Below are 7,080 nucleotides of genomic sequence, written 5' to 3' on the forward strand. Positions count from 1 at the left end.
TTTTAAGCAGGTGATGGTTCCCATTGCAGTTACCACTGACAAGTCCTCTCAGTCATCTCCAGCTTTCTCTTCAGTCTTGAGGTGTGACTGACTTGCTTGTCAGATTTGGGGTGCACTAATTAGTCTTGTGATATCCCCTGCTCTGTTGCTTTCTCGTTTGCTCACAATTTTAATTGTTATTAGAGTAAAATAGTGGTTTCCAAACCATATGCATGCTTTATGCAAGCTAGAACTACTTGTAATTCTATTTAATAGGAATTCATTTATTATTTAAGGTATTTTAAAAGAATAAGGTGATTTGGGGGATTTTCTTTTTAAAATTTCAGCTTAAACCATATTACTTTTAAAATTTAAGCATGTTTTAAGGCATTTCTAGAAGAAAAAGTGGTCCATGTTTATATATAAGTGAATATAAAAAATATTCCAGAGTTAATTTGTGAACGTTAATGGTAAGTTTGTTTCTTCTAAGTTCTTCAAAACACTTAGCTAACTTTCTTTAGATATTTGCAATTGTGCTTTTCTCTAGCAATGATATTTAATAATCTGCAAAGATAATTTCTCCCCCTCCTACTATTTGGGCTTAAACCATCCTGACAGCAGATATTCTTGGCTGTCCTCTACAAGTGCACACTTCGTTCTGCTTTCTATCAGATCATCACTCCTGAGGAATGACCTCTGTTACCTTATTTTCTGTCCCACTTCTAAGCTTCATGAGCTAGATCCCCCCTTTATAAGCTGAATACCCCTTTGCATTTTCTGTTGCCTATAACAATAGCATAGCATATATATATACATATATATGTATATATGTTAAAATATTTGAATTCAAATAGAAAGAATATCAATTAGCTTATGATGAAGACATCAGTATTTATAATTAGGTCTGGGAGTCCATGGATATAGCTCAGTGGCTCAGTTTGTTTGCCTAACTTATACATAGCCTTGGATCTGATCCCAAGTGCTTCAAACAGTGACAATAATATTTAAGAATGGGGATATAATTCAATTGGCAAAGTGTCTGCCTAGCATCTATCTATCTATCTATCTATTGATCGATTGATCAATTGATCTATCATTTATCATCTATCTATTTCTATATCATATACATATGAATAGAAAGTGGAGATAATTTATGATTGATATTAATTTTCTTTTACTCACAGTTTCTGAATATGAGAAAGACAGAGACAGAGGCAGAGACAGAGAAAAAAAGAGAGAGAGGAGAGAGATTTTTCTATAATATACATTTGAGGGCATAGAGCAGAGATAACATTGTGCTGATTGATGGAGACAAGCCTGGTGATTTGGCAGCAGTCCTGGTATAGTCAATGGGGTCCTCAAAATGGTAATAAATAATAATTGGTGCAGACATTATCACCAAGGTCAGCCTCGGGGACAGACATTGAATCTGTAGCAGTGGTAGCTGCAGTTATGTTTCTAGTGAGTGTTGGTAGCATAGCTGACATTTCTGAGAAGCAATATACTGAGATATTCAGTAAACAAAAGAAGACAGAAATGTCCTAAAAAACATGCTGTTACCATGGAGACAGCTAACTTTGGGGGCCATCAGATAAGACACTTTCATAGACCTTTCAGTATCTTCTACTAAGAAATCGAAGGTGGCTTGATTTCCTGAAAAATAAATAGGTTTATATTGAGCTATTACAAATAAATATTTTCCTACAAATCAGTATTATTTATATATCATTTAAGAAATAAACTATTGGCCGGGTGGTGGTGGTGGCGGCGGCGGCGGCGGCGGCGGCGGCGGCGGCGGCGGCGCACGCCTTTAATCCCAGCACTCGGGAGGCAGAGGCAGGCGGATCTCTGTGAGTTCGAGGCCAGCCTGGGCTACCAAGTGAGTTCCAGGAAAGGCACAAAGCTACACAGAGAAACCCTGTCTGGAAAAACCAAAAAAAAAGAAATAAACTATGAAGGACTGAAATGACAGCTCAGTGACATATACTGCATGTACTGCTGTTTGTCAAGAGAATACAAGATCTGTTCCCAGCATCCCTATCAGACCGTTCTTAACTGCTGCATCTCAATTCTGGGGCATCTGAAGCCTCTAGCCTCCAAGGATACCAGCACTCATGTACACAGAAGCACATGCATGCACATGTATGCATGCACACAAATAATTAAAAAGTAAATATTTTAGAAAGAAGAGAAACTATGAAATAAGTTCAAAATCAAAATGACCTCAAAAGATTTTCTGTACACATGAAAGTACAAAAATCTAAACCAAATTTTTACATCTTCCCCAGGATGAGAATACAGAAAAACCTCCTTGTTTAGCATAGCTAAGTTCTTTCCCCAAGTTCTCTGAATAGAAAGCCAAGTTATCTGTGGCTTCATATAAGAAAATCATGGGAAATATGTTTTAAAACATTCTCATGGACTACATGTTTTTTTTCCTCTTTTATTTATTTATTTATTTATTTATTTATTTATTTATTTATTTATTTATTTATTTTACAATACTATTCAGTTCTACATAACAGCCACAGATTTCCTTGTTCTCTCCCTTCCTGCTCCCCTCCCCTTCCCCCCAGCCCACCCCCCTTTCCCACAACCTCCAGATCAAGGCCACCCCCGAGGACTGAGATTTTTTTCCTCTTATAAAGCATATTCAAATACCTATTTGGCATCTTAAGTATTTTCCAACACAATGTGAAATTTAATGCAATTCTAATTCACTTGTGGTGAACTGAAAGTTGGCAATGTCTCTCATCAGCCATGCAAAGGGCTGCCAGTGTTTACTCAATCCATTTTATCATGCTTGTAAGAGAACGGCTTCATCTCAAAAAAACAGACTTTCACAGGTACTGAGAAAATCAGTCTTGAACATCGTTCTATTTTATTTTTCTCTTGATGCTTTGTAGATATCTTGGTGAATAATAGTGCAAAGGATTACTATGTCTTTTTCTAATTTATAGCATGGGGAAGATACTTTATTTAACAACTACTTTAATGTAGTTGGTATGACCTACCAGAACACTGCTGGTACAGTGTTCAATGTGTATATTCACTTTTAAGGCTTAGAATCTCAAACACAGACTTAATTTTTCATCTGCTCACATACCATGGATCTACATTGTATTCAAACTGGTATTTACCCTCAGAATACTTAGAGGCTGGAAAAACATTAAAGCAGCTTTAAATAAAATTACAATTGCACATTTAAAATCCGATTTAACATTAAATAGTGACCTTTGAGAGGAAATTCAATCTATACAAAATTCAAGAGCGTTTGTGAAATATCAAATTTGATGGCTGATGTTTTTAGACATTTTCTTTTTACTGCTTTAAGAGTGTGTACACATCTGTGTCTGTGTGAGTCTTTGTGTGTGTTTAACTATACCATAGTTATTGCATTCTCTTCTACCTATGATGTTACACATTTAATATTTCATGAAACTGTATCTAGGAATACATTTTGTTTAACAAGGAAATGGCAATGATATGTATAAACCTATAAAGAATGATCCATAAGCTACTACTCATTTATAAGGTTTCATAAATAATTAATTGCTTATTTTGTTGCTTTCAATTACACTCATATTAAAATATAAATTTTTAACCTTCTTTGTTTTTTCTCTAAGTCTTTGGTATAGGATATTAATATATAAATCTTGTTAAAATTTAGGACAAGTTAGTAACAGTATTGTAAGAACTATATCATATATGCATCAAAATTAAATGTGTGAATTAATATTTATGTGGATTGCCATATATTTCAGTATAATACACTATCAAAACATAAATTTAAACATAGTTCCCTATAACACTGTGGAATTGTTAAGCATGGAGACTGTAGTATGTTAACCATAGGAACAACCACTCCTTAACAATTTGAAGAAAGTGTTATACTTCTCTCTTCAACTGAGTGATGAGTTAGAGAGATCCATATAATGCAAACTGGCAGATACAGTCATGATGACTTGACCCTGGGAGTAAGAAGTTGGTAGACACTATATTTTTATAAGATTACTGTCAGCTTGAGAGTACTTCGCCCACATGAATTTTCACTGCACCCAATCCTTGAATTAAAATAAATACTGAATGGAAGCAAGATCCCCTTCCCCTTAATGGCCCCTTGCTTATAAAAGTCTATCATTCCCATGAACATTGAGATAAATTTAGTTCTGAAATATTTCATACAAACACTGGATTTTAGTTGTACTTGTCCCCTCAAAAGAGTTATGTTTTGAAGGGATGGTTGAGAGCAGATGCATTCTTATAAAGTGATGAATAATTAGAGCTCTGACATGTGCCATTCACTAAATACACTGACAGAATCACAATCTCTAGAATTCGTTGGAGTTGGCAAAAGCTAGGATGCAAGCCTAATAGGAGGGATTGTGCCAGTGAATCATTCATTACAGAGGTTGTGCCTTGTGTCCTGCAGGTTTTGTTTATCTATTTGTTTATCAGCCACTACAAAATGAGCTTCCTTCTCTGCCACATCAGTATCATATTCTGAATTGTCACCGGGACATCATCCTGGAGCCAGCCAACCATGGACTGCAAATTCAGAGACCATGAGCAAAAAGGAACAGAAAAGAAAACGAAGAAAATGTGAACAACAACAACAAACTTATCTAATGTTGTTTATGTCAGCTGTATATCACAGTGACATGATTGAACTAACACAATCAATTTGCAAATTCTTGTACTATTAATCTGACAACAGATTGATCAAACTCTATACATCAGTGGTAGATGACTGTCCTTGCATGTGCCTGGCTCTGAGTTACAATTCTGAATTCTCAACATGCAAGTACAAAAAAATTATGAAATTCACATATCATATCTGAAATCCTGGCATGGGGCAGGGAAAGGCCAATATGTGACTATGTTAATTTTTGTTAAATTAGCACAAAAAGCCCCCAAAGCTAGAGTATTCAATAACACAAAAGCCTTTTGAATCATTTAATAGTGAGCCTCCCAGATCTCTTTAATTAAGCTATAGGACTTCTGGGGTTCTTCAGGCTATTGACCCTCATCCCTCTCATCAGGAGACTGAGAGAGAAGAGGTTATTTTGAAAGCATCTGCTAAAGTGGATTTTGTCAAATGGAATAAACTTGACTGAAACTTGAGGAAGATCTATACAAGTTTGGATAAACTGCTAAAAATAGGAAAGAAAATACTGATAATTGGACTGAAAGTGGCAGTCAATGTGCAAAGTGAAAAGAAGTTGTCAGATACCTACAATTCTACAAGAAGAGGCAGGCTGATGAACTACTCAGCTGCAAAGAAATGTGTTACCTTCCCCTGTAGCTGGAGAGTTTTCTCTCTGGGTCCCTCCAAGCCCTGGCAGTCCGACAGCCCACTTATAAAATAAACACACAGACGCTTATATTATTCAAACTGTTTGGCCTAATGGCTCAGGCTTCTAGCTATCTAGTTCTTACATCTTAAAGTAATCCATTTCTATAAATCTATACCTTGCCACGTGGCTTGTGGCTTACCGGGATCTTGACATGCTGCTTGTCATGGTGGTAGCTGGCAGTCCTCTCCCTCCCTCCTCCCCTCCTCCCCGCTACCTGCCTTCTGGTTCTCTCAATTCTCCTCTCTGTTAGTACCGCCTATACTTCCTGCCTGGCCACCGGCCAATCAGTGTTTTATTTATTGACCAATCAGAACAACACATTTGACATACAGACCACCCCACAGTATTCCCCCAGAAAGGAGAACTGTTGAGTGTGAAGCTGGCTGCCACTGGAAGTTATCCCCACAGTGTGAAAAGTAATCAAGCAATGCCAAACATCTGACCACATGTGTTTCTAATCTGTCTACCCAATAACCACTCCGAGTCTCTCGTTTTACTTAGTGTTCAATCAACCCTGCTTATATTTATTAGTCTATGCTCATCTCACTGTTTTATATTGCTGGCCTGGGGATTAACAATATGTCCTTTTTAGTTTCGTATATCTACAGATGGAGAATTATGTTCTATGAATTGTCACTGACCAATTATGAAAGAAGCCGCAATTATAACTGGGCCTGGTTTAGAAGAGGAGATGTGGAACTTTGGAATTGATGTTGCAGTAAATAAGACCCTTTATAGCTTTGAGAGGTTGTGAGTGCATTGTTCATATAAGAGATAAGAGTCTAAAAGCCAAAAGACAGACTATGGATAAAAAACTGTAGGATGGGACTTCCCTTCTGGACCAGAGGTGAGTGCCTGGGTCCAGCCCGGACCCCATCCCTGGCCACCAGCCACCCCGGGAGGACCTGCCCAACTTGGCACCAGGTTCTGGCCACCGGGCAGCTCCCCTTCTAGCCCCACCGGGAGGGATCCCCTTTTCCAAGCCCCCGGCAGCCCCTGCAGTCTCCGCGCCCTGCCCCCACGCCCATCTGCCCAAGACCCCAGCCACTTCCTGAGACTTAGAGACCGGCCCCCAGCTCCCAGCCTGTCCCCGACTGCCATTCTGGACCAGAGCTTGCCCCTGACTTCCCTTCTGGACCAAAGAGTTGGACAAGAGAACTCCCTTTTGGACAAGAGAGAGAGTCTTCCTGAGTCTGTCAGCTCTTTGTGAAACAAGTACACTGATAAGACCAAGAAGAAACCACAAGGAGATGGGCAGACGTCAAAGCAGAAGTACATACAGCAAAATGAAGAGCAATACAGCATCACCAGAACCTAGCTCGCCTCCAACATCTAGACCTGAACACCAAAAATTGGAAGAAGCAGAAGAAAGTAGCCTTATGAGTAACTTCATGAAGAAGGTAGAGGCTTGTGTAGAGGAAAAGACAAGAAAATTGGAAGAACGCTGTAAACAACTAGAGGAAAGGGCAAACAAATTAGAAGAAAACAATAAAGCCCTCCAAGAAAACAATAAAGTCCTGGAAGAAAACATTAAAATCCTGGAAGAAAATAATAAAGCACTGAAAGAAAATCATGAAAAAGCAATGAAACAAACAAAGGAAACAGTCCAAGAACTGAAAAGGGAAATTGAAAAAATAAAAAAGACACAAACAGAGGGAATGCTGGAAATAGAAAACCTGAGTAAAAGATCAGGAACTTCGGATGCAAGTATAACCAACAGAATGCAAGAGATGGAAGAGAGGAT

The sequence above is a fragment of the Peromyscus maniculatus genome, chromosome 17, assembly GCF_049852395.1.
Source record: "Peromyscus maniculatus bairdii isolate BWxNUB_F1_BW_parent chromosome 17, HU_Pman_BW_mat_3.1, whole genome shotgun sequence".
In the NCBI taxonomy this organism is placed as follows: Eukaryota; Metazoa; Chordata; class Mammalia; order Rodentia; family Cricetidae; genus Peromyscus; species Peromyscus maniculatus.